At 36.9% G+C, this 21186-nt stretch overlaps 1 long non-coding RNA gene across 1 annotated transcript; it reads right to left on the bottom strand.

The window, feature by feature from the left end:
- Positions 1-835: 835 nt before the first annotated feature.
- LOC147832836 (retrotransposon-derived protein PEG10-like) lies at positions 836-4198 on the bottom strand. The gene is made up of 3 exons (XR_015515075.1): positions 3780-4198; positions 3131-3701; positions 836-2840 (listed from the first exon to the last, which is right to left on the bottom strand). It is a non-coding gene; the product is annotated as a retrotransposon-derived protein PEG10-like (long non-coding RNA).
- Positions 4199-21186: the final 16988 nt, after the last annotated feature.

Genomic DNA, 21186 nt, shown 5'->3' with positions numbered 1-21186 from the left:
GGTATCCAGTATAGCCCGTCGCGACCAGGGGAGATGATTTGCGAATTAACGCACTCGCCACCTTCACGGAGCAGATTTTTGGTGTGCTATTCTCGTCCCCATGGTTCCAATGCATCGGCCCTGGCCAATGGCACTGGACCTACTCTGATGTTTGGGAGGGGAGGTGGGTGATGAACTGTTCCAGTACCACGGCATCCACCAGCTGGGCGATGGTCCGGTCATTCTGCACCAGCCATCTGCGGCAGGCGTCACGGAGCTGCTGGGCTAATGCTTTCAGCCAGAACCGGCGACCCGATGCGCTGACGCTGCTCCTCCCGGCCCGCTGGAGAATAGCTCGCTTTAGGTGAGCATATTCCAGGAGATTTTGGGCCGGTAGCTGCTGTGCGGCAAACAGGGCTTCGCCCGAAAGCAGCGGGATGATTCGTACTGGCCACTCGGCCCGCGGCCAGCCACACGCCTTCGCCATCTTCTCGAAGAGATCGAGGAACACTTTCGGGTCACCCTCCGGCGCCATTTTCTGTAAGGCGTTGGGAGGGTGGGCGGCAGATGTCGGAGCGGGCCGGATCTCCTCGGACAGCAGACTCCGGATTTGCTCGTGGTCCTTCCGCTGGGCCTCCATGAGGACTTGGAAACACTGCTCCTGGATGTTTTTCAGTTTCACCAGCGCATCACGTTGTTGCTGGTGGAGGACTGCGAGGGCCTAGATGGCTTCATCAAATGGCCATCTTGACGGAGTGGTCATTCTGGCAGTGAGGCTGTTCTCCTTTTCGGGTTTCGGCACCACTGTAGTAACATTTGTTCTTGTTGTGGGAAGAAGAAGACAGGGTCGGCGATATCAGGTAAATAATTTATTTTATTTTCAATATACACACAACTAATGCTTTAGGTGTGTGTGTATGTGCTCTCCTCTCTCCCATCTGCTCCTTCTCTTCTCCTTAAGAAGGGTGTCTCTCTGGCCCAATCACTAGAATAAACAGGTGTTATTTATTATTTCTGATTGACCTGCTGATTAGCCGCCGGGCTCTGAGCATGCTCTCCCCCCTCATTGGGTGTATACAGCTCCCCACAGCTGTAAACAGTTATTGGTTAATTTGCTTTTGAATGCCTAGTTCAGACTGCATGATTTTAGCCCTGATTTTGACTTGCCGTCAGGTTTTTAGAAATCGCTGACAAATGCCTGAAATTACTGGCAAATTAGTGCTCATGCACGTGAGTGACAATCACCCAGTATGAACTATCAAAGACAAAATCTGAAAGAATCCCTGATGAGTCGCCGATGCCTGTGAGATATTTGACTTGCTAAATATCTGGAGCTGTCAAGATTCAAATTATGCCGTGTGAAATGAGTCGAGTTGTTATGCCGAGTTGAAATGAGCCATTGAGAGAGCAGAATTTACTTATGTGTGTGTGTACCTGCTGGCCAGCGGGAGGTTGGAGGAAAAGTTAAAAGCGTCCATTTTCGGTTTATTTGGACCCAAGAAACCGAGGAAAAACTAGGTTTAACAGGAGCACCCGTGTCTGTTTGACGTTTCATACAAAAAACTAAAAAAAGAAAGTTGAGGAGAAATTGCTAATTCCCTTTAAACCCAGGTGAGCAAATATGTACATTTTCTACCCCATTAAAGGCTCATTTCTCATTACATAGTTAATAACAAAAGATATGCTACATGTTTTTGGCTGTGAGACGTAGTTTGGACAAAGTTATAGGCGATTCTTCCTATTGTAAAGTCATGCAATGTGAAAGCCCCTGTCGCCAATCCATATTGCAGTGTCCTGGTGGAGGTTAGGGCAGTCAAAGGCGTGGCTAGTTGGCTGAAATTGCGAATGAAACGGTAAAAAATTAGTGATACCCAGAAACCTCTGCTTGGCCTTAGAGGAATCTGGGGTTGGCCAATTTTTTAGTCTTCTCTGGATCCATGCGCATTCCCTCGATCGACTCGATATGCCCTAGAAAGGGAACAGACTGTGCATGAAAAACAAATTTCTCTGCCTTGACATAAAGACCATTCTTTAGGCGCCTCTGAAGAACCCGCCTGACTTGCTGCACATGTTACTGGAGAGAAGCAGAAAATATTATTATGTTATCCATGTAAACATAAATGAATTGATCTAACATGTCTCTCAGCACGTTGTAGATGAATGCTTGGAAGAATGTGCGGGTGTTGGACAGTCCGAAGAGAAGGGCGCAATATTCAAAATGCCCCCTGAGAGTATTAAACGCAGTCTTCCATTCATTCCCCTGTCTTATGTGGACTAAATGATACGGAGATCCAGTTTTGTAAAGAAGCTTGCCTCCTGCAGGCGCTCGAAGGCTGATGACATCAACGGCGAAAGATAAGTATTCTTTACCCTGATGCTGTTCAGCCCCCAATAGTCAATGAAGGGATAGAGAGAACCATCCTATTTCTTTACAAAAAAAAATAAAAATCCTGCCCCTGCCATTGATGAAGAAGGGGTAATGATCTTGGCTGCTAGAGAATCAGAAGTATATTTCTCCATAGCCTCCCTCTCTGGAAAAGAGAGCAAATACAGTTTGCCTTTAAGTGTAGACGTACCTGGCAATAACTCTAAAGCACAGTCATAGGGACGATAAGGTGGAAGGGAAGCAGCTCGAGGCTTACTGAACACTCTCTTCAGGTCTGAGTACTCAGGTGGCACGTTAGACAGATCCATGCTCTCCTCCTGTAAGACAGGACAAGAAACGTTAGAACAGGCAGACAAAAGACAAGACAAATTACAACTCTCACTCCAAGAAATAACAGAATTATCTTTCCAGTCAATTTAGGGGTTATGATGCGTCAGCCAGGGATGTCCCAGGTCCACCGGTGTGTGTGGTGATTCTGGTCAAAAAAAAAAACAAAAACAAATGTTTTCAGAATGATTACCCGAAGTGATAAGTCTTGTATTGTCTGTGGAAAGAGTAATCAAAGAAAGAGGTGAAACACTAAGGGCTTGAACAGTGATAGGTTTAGATAGATGGATTAAAGGAAGTTTAAGTCTCTTAGTAAGCCCAGTGTCAATAAAATTCCCCTCCGCTCCTGAGTCAATAAGTGCCTGAGTCTCAAATCTCAAGAGAGGATGCAAGAGAGGTTTTATTAAATGTTACCCCACCAGTCAGTAACCTCTTAACTACTGACGGGTCGACTCTTTTAGTGGACAATTAAGGACCATATGCCCCAAAGCTCCACAATAAAGACAGAGACCTTGATTCAAATGTTGACTTCTCTCTGCTTTAGACAGTCGGGAGCGCCCCATCTGCATTGGCACCTCCTCCGAAGCCGACGCGTCGAATGACGTCCTCCATTGGGATCCCCTTGTAATGGCCGAGTCATTGTGGCGCAGCATTGCAATCAGTTCATCTAAAGTTTCAGGAAACTCCAAGGTAAATATCTCATCTTTGTTGTGATCCCCCAGACCATTTAGGAAGACATCCCACTGAGCCACCGTATTCCTTTTGGACTCCGCTACTAGCGTGCGAAACTGGATCGAATACTCAGCCACACTCCGTTCTCCTTGTTGTAGTTCTGCAAGCAATCGGGCCATCTCTCTACCCACAGCAGCCTGATCGAAGACTTTTTTCAGTTCCGCAGAAAACTTAGTAAATGATGAACAACACAGAAGTTTATTCTCCCATACTGTCGTTTCCCACAACGCCGCTTTGCCATTGAGCAGTGTGATGACAAAAGCGACCTTGGATACTTCTGTGGGAAAAGAGGAAGGCTGAAGTGAAATAAACAGTGAGCATTTGGTTAAGAAAGATCGACAAAGTTTGAGCTCACCGGAGTAAAAAGCAGGCGTCGGTAGGCGAGGCTCCGTGGTTAATACTGGTACAGTTTCAATTGCTGGCACATCAGCTATGGAGGCTTCCACCGGAGGTCCCTCTGTTTGAAGGAGCTGTACCACTGAGGTAAGATCAGAAATCTGTTTAACAAGAGTTCTTAAAGCTTCGTTGTTGCTGAGCATTTGTGTCACAACCTGACGCATAAGTGAGTTAGTGTGGTTAAGATACTCCTTGAGTCTAGGCAAACTCGTTGGATCCATGTTGATTCAGTCGCTCTGTCTAAAAAGTTGGGAAGAAGCCGGACCCAATTGCAAGTAAAAAAGTTTATTACAGACGTTCAGACAGATAACGTGACTCGTAGATAGCCGGTAAGACAAGCATGCAAAAGTCACGCTCCAACAGACCACAGGGTGAGACCTGAAACACAGAATAACAACATGAACGACTGAATGCCTAAAGGTAGACAGCCGAGTCTTTATATAGCCAGTAGGAACGGGCTGCAGCTCTGCGCACTGATGAGTCAGCTGACTGATAAGCATGCTGTTAAAGAAAAGGTAAACAAACACACCCATCTAACAGACACAACAACAGAAAAGGAGAACACGGATCTATGAACCATGACACTCATTTTGAAAACGTAGCCCTATACGTTTCCGGAGATCACAAATTATGTAGCCAGATCTATGTATGGCTGCATTTCATTTTTAAAATGAATGCTTTGGGCGGTATGATGCCGTTTCTTGTCGTGCTTACCAGCTGACCACTTACCTCCGTGGACAGCTTTCCCGCTGTTTCCAGTTTGTCCAGTAGCTCGCCATGTACGTCGGAGGACTTGAGATGCAGAGAAGAGTTGACCACGACTACAGGGTTCAAGTCCAGTGAAGAACAGTTCCAGAAAGCAGATCGATCGGTTGTTCAGTCAATAGCTGCATTTCCACTATCGCGCCTAAAGCGAGCGTGTCAGGGCGAGCCAAGGCCAATTGCGTTCTCACTGTCACTTCCGGGGCCTAATCGGGCCAAATCGGGGCTTTCTTGGGGCCAGTGGCCGGCCTTTTTTTGGCCCGCCGAATACCTTGGGTCAAAAAGGGCCAACTGGGGCTTCAAGGCGGAGTGAAAGGAGAGGCGGGCACAGTTTTTGGATCGCACATGAGTACATGCGCCAAACACATAAACAAATAAATAAATAAATAAATAAATAAGGTAAAGAAAACATCTGGAACAAATTATAGGCTGGGGTCTTTTTGCGTATGATCGCCCTTATGTTTCTCTTTTAAATGTAAAATGTATTTTAAGCTGCATAAAATAATATAGTAGTTTTAATTTATAAGTGACTTTCTTTACTGCATCCTCGATGTTTCAATAACGCATAATAATCTTTACACCATATTAAAGACACAGCAGACAGTTAAGGTTTTTGAGAGTTTTTGTCAAGTGTAAAAGGTGTGTTTGTGCGCATTTAGATGCCTGTGTGTGAATGTGAGATGGAGAAAAAGAGTGCTCCCTTCACAGCTCTTTTTTTTTATTGTTTACATTTATTTTGGAGATAATACATAATATGAATACAACATAAAGACATTAAACTTTACAAATTCCGTGTCCACTTTTGTAGGCTCAAAACAATAGTGTCATATCTAGATAAAATAGCCTAAGCTATTTTGAAATAATTTAAAGAATTACAAATATCGGATATAATAAAATCACATTAAATAAATAAACCAATAAAAAACTAACAAAAGCTAGATATAACAATTAGGTACTATATCAAACAGTTTTAAAGCCATATTAAACTTTCATTTTTCAATGGCCTATCTGAAAAAAAAGATTTTAGATATTTTCTAAAAATAATAAAGGCAAGGCAAGGCAAGTTTATTTATATAGAACATTTCATACACAGAGGCAATTCAAAGTACTTTACATAAACAAAAATAAAAGAAACAAGTAAAAAAAAATAATAAAACTGATTAACATAATAGCGCAATCTGTCAGATGCAGCACAGTGCTCATTCAGTAAAGACACAGCTAAACAGATGTGTTTTCAGTCTTGATTTGAATGTGCCTAATGTTGGAGCACATCTGATCATTTCTGGAAGCTGATTCCAGCAGCGAGGAGCATAGTGGCTGAAAGCTGAATTACCTTGCTTTGACTGAACTCTTGGAACTTCTAGTTTATATGATCCTAATGATCTGAGTGATCTGTTGGTTTTGTATTCAGTGAGCATATCTGTAATGTATTGAGGTCCTAGGCCATTTAGTGATTTATAGACCAGTAATAATACTTTAAAATCTATTCTGAATGTAACTGGGAACCAGTGTAGAGACATGAGGACAGGTGTGATGTGCTCTGATTTTCTGGTTCTGGTCAGAATTCTGGCTGTAGCGTTCTGGATGACCTGCAACTGTCTGACTGTCTTTTTAGGAAGGCCAGTGAGGAGGCTGTTACAGTAATCCACCCTGCTGCTGATTAAAGCATGAACAAGTTTCTCTAAATCTTCACTGGAAACAAAGCATCTGATTCTTGCTATGTTTTTAAGATGGAAGTATGCTGATTTACTGACTGCTTTGAGATGACAATTGAAACTCAGATCTTACTCCAGAGTCACAGCAAGATTCTTGACCTTATTCTTTGTTGTTTGACCTTTAGTAACAAGATACGCATTTACCTTGAGAACCTCATCTCTGTTCCCAAACGCAATCATTTCTGTTTTCTCTTTGTTTAACTGAAGAAAGTTTTGGCACATCCAATTGTTAATTTCATCAATGCATTGGCAGAGGGTGTCAATGGGGCTGTAGTCATTAGGCACTAAGGCTAGGTAGATCTGAGTGTCATCAGCATAGCTGTGGTAGGAGATTTGGTTCTTTCTCATTATTTGGCTCAGAGAGAGCATGTAAAGGTTGAACAGCAGAGGTGCCAGAATCGAACCTTGTGGGACTCCACATGTCATGGGTGTCCACCTCGACCTATGGTCACCTATACTGACATGGTAACCTCTACCTTCAAGGTAAGATCTAAACCATTTGAGGACCGTGCCAGACAGCCCAACCCAGTTTTCCAGCCTATCCAGAAGTATGCTTTGATCGACAGTGTCAAATGCAGCACTGAGATCGAGCAATACCAGCACTGTTAGCTTGCCTGAATCTGTATTTAGGCATATATCATTGATTATCTTTATAAGAGCACTCTCTGTACTATGATGTGCTCTAAACCCATATTGAAAATTGTCTAAACAACCCTTTAAGTTTAAGAACTTGTTGACCTGGTTAAAAACAACTTTTTCAATGACTTTGCCAATGAAAGGGAGATTTGAGATTGGCCTGTAATTTCTCAATAGGGTGTAATCAAGGTTGCTCTTCTTCAAGAGGGGTTTAACAACTGCAGTTTTAAGCAGGGCCGGAGTGGGACTTCAGCCCTGGAGTTTCAAGCCTTAGACCGGCCCACCTCAGTTCACGACTGACTATATTAAAATAAGGCCATTTTCAATTAAGTTTCTAATTACACTATCACGTCTTTTTTTTTTTTTTTTTTTGAGAAAACAGCTGCTTTAGAACTTTAAATGTTCAAAAACCGTAACAGTATTATATGTCTTAACAATAAAACTATAATTAAAAAAAAAAACATACTCAGACAAGAATCAAACCCGTGTCGGCAGCGTCGTAATCTAACGTGCTAACCACTGGACCACAACAGTTATATATGAAGGACTGTCTCATCTGAGTAATATCATCATTAACCTGCAGGCTGGTTATATATAAAAAGAGCAGAGCTGCGGTAAAATAATGAATAAGAAGACTGTAGTCAAGTAAGTAAATAAATTAATTTAAAAAGTGTGACTGCTGAGAGCAACAGATTCTGGAGCTAGGGACACCGGCCCTCGCGGCCAAAAAACGGACCGGCCCACCGGGAATTCTCCCGGTCCTCCCGATTAGCCAATCCGGGCCTGGTTTTAAGTGAGTTTGGAAAAATCCCTGAAAGAAGTGAAGCATTTACCACTTTTAGAAGATCCATTTCTAAACAGGTAAACACCTTTTTGAAGAATGATGTAGGGAGCGTGTCAAGACTGCAGGTTGATGTTTTCATAGCTTGCACAGTCTCTTCTAAGATTTTACCATTAATTGCCATGAAATCAGACATAATGTCTGATTTGTTAAGTTGTGGTTGAGCTTGTTTGATATCGACACAACTTGGCTGATTGGATAAAGTATTTGGATACGATGATATTAATCAAATCATGCAAACAGAGCATTTTTGGGGTGAGTGAAAGCAGAAACTAAGCTACATTTTTTTCTGTCATCCAGCTGCGCAGCACTTTACAGACGCATCAGGGAAAACTGCAAGTTCAAAATGTGTTCTGTGTCCTCAAACAAGTGTGTATGTTTTTATATGACGTGGTAAAATTAAAAAAGCAATTTTAAATACATGAAGAGCTTTATAAGTGCATAGCTGCTGAGCGCAACAACATGTAAGCTATATTTTATTACATGCTGCTCTTATGTGCTGAAACACTTCACACTTTCCTTTACTTAAGTTATAATAAGCAACATCTTTAAAAAAAGGGAATCACCTATTAAGTGTCATTAAGGCTATAGGGAAAAATTCTTGTTTCAGTTCTCTCCGGAGCATTTGGGATGAATGTTGGACAGCGTCTGTCTAACTGAGGATGTTATAAAATACTTTTTATATCGAGTTATTAACGGAGAATTTTATATATGTGGTTTAATATTATGGATGTGTGTGCTCCCTACGCTGGGTCCCTCTGTTAGTGGCAAGACCACTGGATTTCGATGCCAACAGTCGGTCGGCGAGTAAATGAATATGATGAATGAGAACACACAGGTATGTGCGTATAGACATAAAATGTACTGCTGTACAGTAACAAGTCATTTGTTTGTTTTGGTTGTCCTAATTTTAATAGTTTCGTGATGATGTGGTGTGCTTTATCTGCCTGATTCCCGCTGAAGTGGGCGAATTAAGTGATGTTCAATTCGGGGGATGTTCTGGGGGACGGTTTGCATGACGCGCTGCGAGCTACTAGCCCGACAGTGGAAACGCGATATGATTTTGGCCTCAACTGCTCAACCTCCTGGACGATTGGCCCGGCCTGGCCCGATAAAAGCCCTGGCTCGCACTGGCCCAATAGTGGAAATGCGGCTAATAAATCAGGGAGTCGACAGTGGCCTTTAGTGAGAGGGGTCTGGATGCAAACTTGGTGCAGTGCAATCTGAGCTCCATCCAATGCTTTTTAATACACTCATCTAACCCCACCCCTAACCCTACCCGTCACAGTAACGTCACTCACTCCATTAAGTGCATTGTGTCTGACATTGCATAGCTGAGTGATGCAATCTCAGCTTGCATCATAGAGGCTGCATCCAGATACTATGGCCTTTAGTGGATTTACATGAGAACAGCAAGCGCAAATGGCACTCGTGAGAGAATTTTGAGATCTTAAAAAGCATACATAACAGCCTCTGGTGGATTCACAAAAACAACTGCAAAAATACATAGCTCCTGGGAGGTATTTGACGCTCTCCAGAAATGTATATAGAGATATATTTTCACAATGACAAATCAGCGGTGTTAAAGAATGTGCTTAACAGTGCTCAAATGTTAGCGAAAAGTGACAAATTTTTAAATTTCAAAACTGATTGGTACTAAATTCCAATACCGACACAACTCTGGTTCACTTAGCAGGTGTCTTAAATAACTGCAAACATAATATGCTATTTGTATGCTTAAATAGATTATGCTTTTTTTATTATGGTTTTACTCTACAATGGTGTCTATGCTCACACCATTGTAGAGTATATGTCTACACATGTCGCCCTTTGTTTAGCCATGAGGCCTTAAACGTTGCCAATAAGTGCAAACAAAAATCATCCTGTATGTAAATGAATAATTCCTGATATTTGAAGCCTAAATATAATTTGTTCTAATTTCATTTGAACAGTTTAAAATCAAAAGTACACTGTTATCATGTCCATATTAAATTCTAGTTTAAATGCCTCAGCCATTACCTACACGACAGCACTACATACACACTCTATGATTGAACAAACTACAAAACAAAATGTATTTTTTGTGCTTGATCTAAATGGTACATAATCTGCTTCAATAGTCTCTGACTGATCATTCAACACTATAACAGTGTAAAAAACTGTGAAATAAAAGCATGCATTATTGTATGCAACTGCATAACACATTAAATTTGGTAGTGATAATGCTTATTTTAGTATTTAGATAGGCCTGGATCTTCACAAACCCCAAAGATGGGGAGAAAAAGAGGTTTCCTAGCTCATTTATTTTAGTCTGGCTCTGTGTGCATTTTACACGTCGCCTGTGAGCTAATTCTATTGCACAGCCCAGCGTGTCTCCAACGTCACTGAAGCATCAGGCAGAGGTTGTCTGGTCAGCAAGACAACTCGTGCTGCATCCTTCAACACAACAATGGCGAGAAATAAAGGAACAAAAGCTGTCACTAGGGTGATGCCTTTTCAAAAGGTACATGCTTGCACCTAAAAGTATACATACTGACACATTAAATATACATTTTACCACCCAAAGTGTACATAATAGTATCTGAAAACAGTTCTAACCCAGTTTGAAAAAAACAAAAACAAACAAACAATATATTTGGAATATATATTTTATTTTGACCTACACAGACCCGAAGTTATTTCAAAATTTACTTTAGGGTAGAGAAAACACAGTTTGACAGAAAGCATTATATTTCAATTTAATAAAATGCATTTGGAAATGCTAAATATTCATTATTTAAAATAAATAAAAATATTTAGAGGAGTGGTGCTTAAAAAAAAAATCAACCTATTTGTTGAAAATATACTTACACAAATATATTTTTAATTATCTTTTTGCATATTATATTATGCATATACTATTTGCATATATTATATATATATATTCATTTGTTTTCTTTTCGGTTTAGTCCCTTTATTAATCATGTTTTTTTACGCAACAACTGCTTTTCCAGCTGCAACCCATCTCTGGGAAACATCCATACAAACTCATTTACACTCATACACTACAATTTAGCTTACCCAATTCACCTGTACCACATGTCTTTAGACTATGGGGAAAATCGGAGCACCCGGAGGAACCACACACAAATGCAGGAAGAAAATGCAAACTCCACACAGAAACACCAACTAAGCCAGCCGTGGCTCGAACCAAAGACCTTCTTGTTGTGAAGCGACAGCACTACCTACTGCGCCACTGCATCGCCCTATATACATAGATATATTAATATCAGACCACTTCGTTTTTTGCGATTCCACAATTGCCAAATCCAATGCAAAATCAACAAAAAGTCGAAATTTTTGGCGATCCGGCAAATTCCTTAATTAAACTCAAAATAATTGCAGAAAATCTAAATAATCTTATGAAACATCCAATTCCAAACCATAGAATCAAATTATATTTATTTCAGTTTGCAATTAATTGTTTTACATAACTTGAAACATTTAGACATTGCATACGCAGTACACGTGATGTATTTCAGTGTCTCTTGAAAAATCACACCTCACCTGCGCCCTCACAATCCTAACATTACATGAAAGTGGGGGAATCATTTCGCAGTCTGTGCAGTGAGCTGACGTGGATGAAGTGCTAGTGATTTACATGTGAAGTCAATGCAAAGATTAGACATCCTGTGGGGCAAATTGGACATTTTGTGTGTTTGACGCATGTCAAACTGCTAAATAAAGTGGGAGCAAACATCTAAAAAAAATAGGAGCAATGGAACAGACAGAAAAGCAAGCAGTTTACAATGATGGAGATTGGTTGAAGGATGATGGCCGCTGGACGTTACCAAACTGAAGGACATTATTTGTGTTTACATGTATGGCTGATATTATGATCTGCGTAAAATCGATAAAAGATTTTGCTTGACTCTTTCCCTGCCGTTGACGAGAGAAAATGCTTCACTGCCTTTTTTGAATTTTAAAGGCAATTCGTGTTTTAGGTGCATTACGGTAAGGGAAGCCCTAACGCATGTCCTGAGTGAGGTACCTGATGTCAGATGCTCTGGGGAGTGAAATCTGAGAGAAACTAAGATCATGGATAAAAGTAAGAGTTATACAACCTTCCTTTGGCTTAATGCCTATTGTTTTAGATATTTGTATCCATTTCTCAGGGAATATAGGCAATGTATTTTGGTGCATTTAAACAAAACAGATTTATTAAACAGATATACTTAATTGAAATTGAAAGATAATACAATTAAATTCAAGCCAAAAATTAAATATTAAATATAAAAAAATTACCACCTACAAAATTTTAACAAAAATTTTCCTTTTTTTTTTTTTTTGCTTTTCTTGATTTCCCTCATTTTAAAATTTGTATTTAATATTTTTCTATAATATATACATTTGCGTGTACTAGTTTCGTAAGTTATTTTGTAAGATAAGCTCCAGATTTGGCTTTAGTACTGACTAATCAAATGTATATATGCAAAAATATAATATGGTATAGCTTTCTTTTAAAATTATTAATTAAAAAAATAGATTACTATTATATAGCACTGCATATGAATTACACACATATATTTATGTTCATATTCTAAAAATATAGAAAATTATAATTTGGGGGGGGGGGGGGGGGGATACATTTTTCTACAATACAGTATGTGCCTTTGTACCTTTACTTCTGGCGAGTGGCGACTAATTGCAGACGTGAAGATATTTACACAACAAGTTGACCACTGAGCTCTGAGATCTGATCTGGGTGAGCTTCTTATGCAGTTTCATATCTACGATTACAGATGCGAGAGAGATAAAGAGCAGCATAGCGTGAGGCGAGAGAAGAAGAGAAAACACAGTTGACTTCCTCTCTGTCGTTACTTACACCTGCAGTAGGATGCGATCGCCATAGCAACAAGACTTGGCAACAGCGGGCAGAGCTGATTTTGAGGTGGTGATCTTAAACACCCCCTTTCTCTCCTTTTACTGCAGTGGAAGCGGAGAAGGCAACCGTTGCTCTGCCTTCACAGTGTTGCTGTGTCATTATTGAACACCCAAACCTGCGAGACAAAAAAAGAGGTATAAATATATCATATAGAAGATTTTAGGTAGCGCTCAGCATTATTTGACGTTTAATAAATCATCAGTTCCAACAGCTACATGTATGACATAATATGCTGGTAAAAGAACTTATTGAACATTGTTTAATTGTAATTTTATTAAGCGTGTGATGGTTTATTATGTGTGAACATGCACTTTGTAAAATAATAACATTATTATTAGCTCTTCAGACACTATTTATGTTACATTGATTCTATAAAGGTGGGAAATTTGCTTTTATTAATATAAATGTAAACTTAAAAGGGTCAATTTTGCTGGATTTACAATTTATAATTGTGTTAGAGTAAAAAATCAATTTAGTTTTATTCTGTCAACTAGTTAAAAATGTTGTTTAGAGCAGAAATAATAAAAAGGTGCCATGTTTATTAATTTTTAGCGCACTTCAGAAAAGTATTTGTTGGAATAACTGTGGTTTTCCATAGCAATAAATGACTTTTTTCTGGAAAATTATGTTCAGAATATTAAATTATTATTATTTTTTTTTTGGAAATAATACTATGAAATAAGCATACTATTAACTCTCACTCTGAATGCACAAGTGATATTATTACATAATAATTAAGATTTTATGTAATAATTTCTAAATCATATCTGTATGTACTGCAATTATTAAAAAATACATAAACATTTGATTTTTTTGTAAATATTAACATAATAAAACCAGACAAGCAAAACACAAGTGTTTGTGTACTTGCATGTGTGTCTGTATGAGCACAACTTGCTGCACTGAAAAATAATCAAGCAGTACTTTATCCAATTAAAATATAATTAAAATTAAAATATCTTTTATTTTAGTTTAATATTATTTGTTTTATTTGTCAATTTATATGTTTTAAGTTGATTAAGTTTGATTAGGAGATCAACTAAGAAATAATTGTTTTGACCAATGTAAAGTTTTAAGGTTACTCACACAGGCCAGTGCATGCGTATTAAACAGAAACTCAATATGCTTTGTACTTTCGTGGACTTAAAAAATATTGTTTTTGGCAAAAGATTTATTTTTCATTGGCTCAAGTGATCAAATTTAGATGTGAAATCAACACCCTAATTGCCTACTTTTTTTAATTAAATGGATAAACATTTTATGGGAATTGTTGTTTTGACTAAAGCTTTATCTTCTTCTTTAGAACAGAAAGATCATTCAAATTAATTGACTTTAACAACACAAATATGCTTTGCATCAGGTTATATACAATTTTTCTCATGAAGACCGGAAATTTTGTGTAAGTGATATTTTGGGTCAAGTGATAAAAGATGTAAACCATTACCCTCCTTTTTTTTTTTTTTTTTTAATTGAATGAATGGAAGCTTTTTTCCAGTGTAGTAGTGACAATAATTGAATATAGATCAGTTAATGTAATTATTTATTTAGGATTACTTATTGTGTTTTGATGCAAGAGGTTAATAAATGTATTCGGGGTAAACACAGAAGCTTTAAAAGTGAAGTAAAATCTCTTTCAATCTCTTTTTTTTTCTGAAATATTGTGAAAACAAACAGTGTTTTGTATTGCGTACAGTAACAGCACAGCTTTAATCAGCACAATGTTTTGCTGAAATAATCTTTCAAATCATGCAAAGAATCTTAGACAGGATCCTTGCAGTGACAACCAATGCAATGATTTCTGAGCAACTGAGCAGATGTCACAAATGTACAGCTTCTCATTGGCTCTGCCCTGTGAGTGAAATTGTCCAGCTTTTGGCTAAAGCTGCTTCTTATCCTCCGCTTACTCAGCTGTGGAGCTTTGCAAGCGAAATGCAGCCTCATCATCCGCTTTGATAATGAGTCTGATGACCATGTGCCCGGTCAATCATCTGCATGTGAATGCCATCTGCTGGATGAACACCGAAAACAAACTGCAGGATTTCTGTCTGCGCGTTTATGATGGAATGTGGGACAGGTTAGCATGAAATCCTCTTAACTGTATTGATAACAAAATACTTACACACTTTATATTAGAAAGCTTTAAAGGGATAGATCACGCAAAAATGAAAACCCTGTCATCATTTACTAACCCTCAACTTCTAAACCAACTTAAGATTTCTTTTTTTTTCAGTTGAACTATCCGTTTAGCTATAGAAGCATTTGATATAATATACTACATAGTTGAATGTGTGTGCATTGTAAATACATTTAAAGAATGTACATTTGTAAATAGTTACACTGTTAACTTTCAACTTAACAATAATCTAAAGCAGGGGTCGGAAACCTTTTTCAGCAAAGAGCCATTTCAGATTTTTTGGCAAATGCATTTTTTAAAGAGCCATTGGGGTATATATTCATTACTACAATAAAGCATATAGCAAGTTTATCCACAACACATTGGTCAAAACATCCTTTTAATTTAAACTGAAAAATTACAATAAATTATTATTATTATTTTTTTGTTCAATAGGAAACTGATTTGTAATTATTTATTTATTTGTAATTAGTAAAATATTATTGAAGGGAGACAGTTGAAGGATCACCTATTTTTGGACAAAGAGCCACATGTAGCTCGCGAGCCATAGGTTTCTGATCTACAGACTAACTGCAAAATTCAATCACTAATTCTAAATATTTACTCCTATCTTAACCATACCTCATATACATTAAAATACTTAAATGTGCTCATATGTAGATATTCCAACCATTTTTGTTGAAAATAAATATCATATAAATAAAATTGAAACATAGATTTTCACCTGTACTAATGAAACATAAACAATAGAAAACATATTTGAAGTCAGAATTAATTGCCCCCTTTGAATTTTTTCCCCCTTTTTTTAAATATTTCCCACATAATGTTTAACAGAGCAAGGCAATTTTCACAGTATGATTGATAATATTTTATCTTCTGGAGAAAGTCTTATTTGTTTTATTTCGGCTAGAACAAAAGCAGTTTTTATTTAAAAAAAAAAACATTTTAGGTAAAAAACTATTAGCCCCTTTAAGCAATTTTTTTTCGATAGTCTACAGAACAAACCATCATTATACAATAACTTGCCTAATTACCCTAACCTGCCTAGTTACCCTAATTAACAATGTTAAGCCTTTAAATGTCACATGAAGCTGTATAGAAGTTTTTGAAAAATATCTGGTCAAATATTATTTACTGTCATCGTGGCAAAGATAAAATAAATCAGTTATTAGAAATGAGTTATTAAAACTATCATGTTTAGAAATGTGTTGGAAAAAATCTTCTCTCTGTTAAACAGAAATTGGGCAAAAATGAAATAGGGGGGCTAATAATTCTGACTTCAACTGTATTTCATATTTAAAATGATTGAAAACTTTGAGACCTAAAATTATGGATAAAACCTACAGTAGCATGAAGGATAGTGGAAAAGTATAAAGATTTGAAATTAGCATTATATATATATATATATATATAAATGATTCTAGATATTTGTTGATAAACTATTGGATAACACTTTACAATAAGGTTCATTTGTTAATGCATTTACAAATATGAACTAATCATAACCACACTTGTACAGCATTTATTAATCATAATTGAACATTTACTAATGCATTATTAACATCCAAACTCATGCTTGTTAACATTATTTAATGCACCGTGAATTAACATGAAACCACAATGAACAACTGTATTTTCATTAACTAACGTTTATTAACATGAACAAATCTGTAGTAAATGTATTGTTCATTGTTTGTTCATGTTAGTAAATGCATTAAGTAACATTAACTAATGAACCTTATTGTAAAGTGTGACCACCTATTAAATTGAGATATGTTAGTGTTTGTCTTCTTAAATCATAGTTAAAATGTCCATATGTTGGACTTAAAGCTTACTAATTTAGCATATGTAATGTATATAGTTACAGGATAGACATCACATCTACACATGCTGTTTAGCACTCCTGTTGTCTTTAAATTCTGTATATACACCACCTTTATTAAAAGGCGCCTTTTTAAATATTTCCCAAATCATGTTTACCAGAGCAAGGAAATTTTCACAGTATGTCTGATAATATTTTTCTTCTGGAGAAAGTCTTATTTGTTTTATTTTGGCTAGAATAAAATCAGTTTTTAGTAAAAAAAAAAAAATCATTTTAAGTCAAAATTATTAGCTCCTTTAAGCTTTATATATTTTTGATAGTCTACTAGTTAACCTAATTAACCTAGTTAAGCCTTTAAATGTCACTTTAAGCTGTATAGAAGTATCTTAAAAGATCTAGTCAAATTTTATTTACTGTCATCATGGCTAGAAAAAAAAAAACAGTTATTAGAAATGAGTGATTAAAACTATCATGTTTAGAAATGTGCTGAAAAATAGTCTCTCCATTGGGAAAATGGGAAAACAAAAATTGGGAAAACAATAAACGGGGGCTAATAATTTTACTTTTAGTATTTGTGATGTAAAAATGGTTTTAGCCATAAAATAACCCAAAGGGCAACCGTTGAACCCTAAATGTACAGCCTTTATGAACAGAAAATTATATATTTTTTCAAATGTTGGGGTCATTTAAAAAAAAGCCATTAAATTTCATTAAAAATCATTGTTTAAGGCTTTTTTTCTGCTGTTAAAATGGTGCATTGTTCATTTTTGACCCGTAAGTTGACAGGAGGGTTAAGCAATGTTAAATTTTAAATCTGCCACTTTGGTCAGGTCAGTTTGGGACACTAACAATCCAGCAAACTGATCTTAATGAAATAAATTGCCAAATTCTATTCCCTTATAATACTACCAAAACGATAACACAAACCTCCTCAGGCCTACAAACTTGCAAATATTTACTTTTACAAATACAGCCGTCAAATTTCACTGAAATCTGAGGTTAAAAAAAAATATCCAAATATTCAGAAAAGTGCAATTAAAGTTGCCCAGAATAAGTTCGTATCAATATATAATACTAACTACTAATTATGTTTTGATATATTAGAAGGTAAATTTACAACATTTCTTCATAGAAGGTTAAAACCTAATGATTTTGTCAGAAAAAATGATCATTTTGACAATGCATTTTTAGCTTTTCCCATGAATATACCCACATGATATAAAGGGCTTTGTGGTCCAGGGTCATAAATATAAATCATCTCACACTGAAACAGAGGACAAGTGCAAAGATTAAAGGCAACAATCACTTCAGGACATTCAGGATGTTTCATGTCATCTGTGCCCTTGGAGTCAGCTAGCATTTCCTCTCCTGGGAATAATAGCTATTGAGATGCATCTAAATTCAGCCTCTCCACGCCATTCTTCATTAGTACATATCCTCTTAATTTTAAGCCGCATGCAAGCCACATTTAATGTCAGCTCAGTGGAGCAGTGTTCTGCACACTCTGCTGCAGTATTAGCAAACAGTTTGAACAAGCAAACTCACAGTGTCTGTTGCTAATGCATGTGCTAATGCTAACAGGCTGGTCCTCCAATTAAATAAAAAGAAAAGGCACAACATTCATTCCAACAACACATTTATCTATCATAGAAGTATTATGTGATGGCTAAACATCTCTCTTAGCTTTGTTATCCTCATAGTGACAGAAAACCTAAACATACAAAGATAATACACAATTATGTGATTGAATGAAAATTATACAGTAATGAGAAAAAAAAATTGTTGATGGCACAGGTTTTAAACATTGGTGTTAGCTTTTATCATGTCCAAATTTCTACACTTGATGGTACAAAACTTGATAATATGCACTTGCTAATGTACAATGTATTTCTGTAAGAAAATTAGTTGGTGATATATATATATATATATATATATATATACACACACACAGTTGAACTCTTTTACTCACACTGAATTATTAGCTCCCCTGTCTACTTTTTCCCCCAATTTCTGTTTAGCGAAAAAACATTTTTTAACACATTTCTAAACATAATAGTTTTAATAACTCATTTCTCATAACTGATTTATTTTATCATTGCCATGATGACAGTACATAATATTTTAATAGATATTGTTCAAGACAGCTTGAAGGGACATTTAAAGGCTTAACTAGGTTAATTAGGTTAACTAGGCAGGTTAGGTAATTAGGCAATTTATTGTATAATTATGGTTTGTTCTGTAGACTATCAAAAAAATATGGCTTAAAGGGGCTAATAATTTTAATTTTGAAAATGGTGTTTAAAAAATAGGAACTGCTTTTATTCTAGCAAAGTAAGTAAACACACACACACGCACGCACGCACGCACGCACGCACGCACACACACACACACACACACACATATATATATATATATATATATATATATATATATATATATATATATATATATATATATATATATATATATATATATATATGTACACACACATATATATAAAGTTCAAATATTATGTAATAGTGCACAGTAACAGTTTCCCCAATAAGTACTTCAATGAGTAATGGTTAATGTTTAAGGATTAACAAGGCAGTATTATTATTATTATTATTAAAAATAAAACTGTAATTTTTGTATGTTTTGCATGTGCCACCTCTTCTAAAGTGAATTATATTGTGGCCTGTAATAGCTGGTTTGTTGTCATGGACACAGATTTACCAAAAAAAAAAAAAAAAAAACTATGATCTGTGTCCATAGCAACTGAGTGAATTTCAGTACAGCCAAAAATGGTTTGGGGGGAAAAGTCTTTCAGGCAGTGCAGGCAGATATGAGGGGTCCGTCCTTCACATCTCAAAAATCACATCAAGCGCTAAATGTTATGAAACACCTCCAGTGTCATGAACAAAATCTCCCAAATTCAGTCTCTTGAACAAAAACTGATTGATTCACCCTTTTAAAGTCTAGTGTTTCTCAGTGGCATCTCACAGTTTGATTAAAACGTGTTATATATGAACAAAACTATTCAGGTCAACATATAGGTCGGGCCATTTAACTGCTTGCTGCTTAATATAAGGCTATAGGATATTCTGTGCAACATGTATTGTCTATATTAAAGCGGATGACTGCTTTGTTTAGAAATAGAAGAAGACGTGCTAGAAAAGCCTCTGTGTCTCTTGAGAAATAAAGTTGATGGCTATTTTTAGCAGCTCAGTTGTACAGCCCCCTGCTGGTGAAGACGCTGTGTTGCACTTCTGTGCTATAAAAGAGCAGGATGTGTTGCTGAGCGAGTAACAGGATTATATCATCACATTAGGAGCACCAGATCAGCCAACAAACCGCTCTTTGGGGGTAAACATTGAAGACATGCAAATTTATGCATGCACATATACATATATTTACAGTTAAATGTACAATTGTTGCTGGAGGTTGTTGGTTTGATTGCTTGGGAGACTGACAATTATGTTTTTGATAGAGGATTTACTTGATAAAAATACAGTAATTAAAGCAATATAGTAAAATATTTTCTATTTTAGTATATTCTATCAAATTTCACTTCACTTTACAACATACATTATGCAGGGTCTATTTCAGCCAAAAATCTAAAATTGCTGTTAATTTACTAGTGTATGTGACTTAAAAAGATTTGTTTTTTGCTTGAACTGTGGCCCTTGGAAACTCATAAAATGCATGTCAATGGCACTTTGAGTGTCAAAAAGGCTAAATAAAATGTGTACCTCTGGCCCATGATGATAAACTGAGGTCAGTGCATCGACTTTTAAAAGAAAAAAAACAAAAGAAAAAACATTGTTTAGTAATTTTGAAAGCTAGAATTTTGCATAATATACGTGCTTTTTCCAATGAACTCTCATGGCAGTTCATAACTTCTTGATTTAGTGGCTAATTTGCATTAATTTGTTCGATCTCATTAGGACATTTTAATATGATTTGCTCATCCCCCAACAGGGTTTAGAGGTGGGTTTTGGGGCACACCTCGTTTAAAAAATTATACATTTAAATTGAATGAAATAGTATGAGGGCGTGGCAGTGGCGCAGTAGGTAGTGCTGTCGCCTCACAGCAAGAAGGTCGCTGGGTTGCTGGTTCGAACCTCGGCTCAGTTGGTGTTTCTGTGTGGAGTTTGCATGTTCTCCCTGCCTTCGCGTGGGTTTCCTCCGGGTGCTCTGGTTTCCTCCAAAGTCTGTAGTGTATGAGTGTGTGTGTGTGGATGTTTCCTAGAGATGGGTTGCGGCTAGAACGGCATCCGCTGCATAAAAACCTGCTGGATAAGTTTAATCCGCTGTGGCGACCCCGGAGTAATAAAGGGACTAAGCCGACAAGAAAATGAATGAATGAATGAAATAGTATGAATTCCTACGAATTACCCACTTTTCTGACAATACATAAAATAGTTACGTTTCCTCTTGGGATAGGTAAAAAATGACATTATAGGAACATGTACACTATTATACTGCCTCATTTTAAGATGGAGTCTGTGTTAGCACAGCACTTTAGAACATTCTGAAGTTTTGATTCTGAA

This window comes from Danio rerio, chromosome 18, assembly GCF_052040795.2.
Source record: "Danio rerio strain M-AB ecotype USA chromosome 18, GRCz13ab, whole genome shotgun sequence".
Classification (NCBI taxonomy): Eukaryota; Metazoa; Chordata; class Actinopteri; order Cypriniformes; family Danionidae; genus Danio; species Danio rerio.
This window is presented reverse-complemented; position numbering and strand designations above follow the sequence as displayed.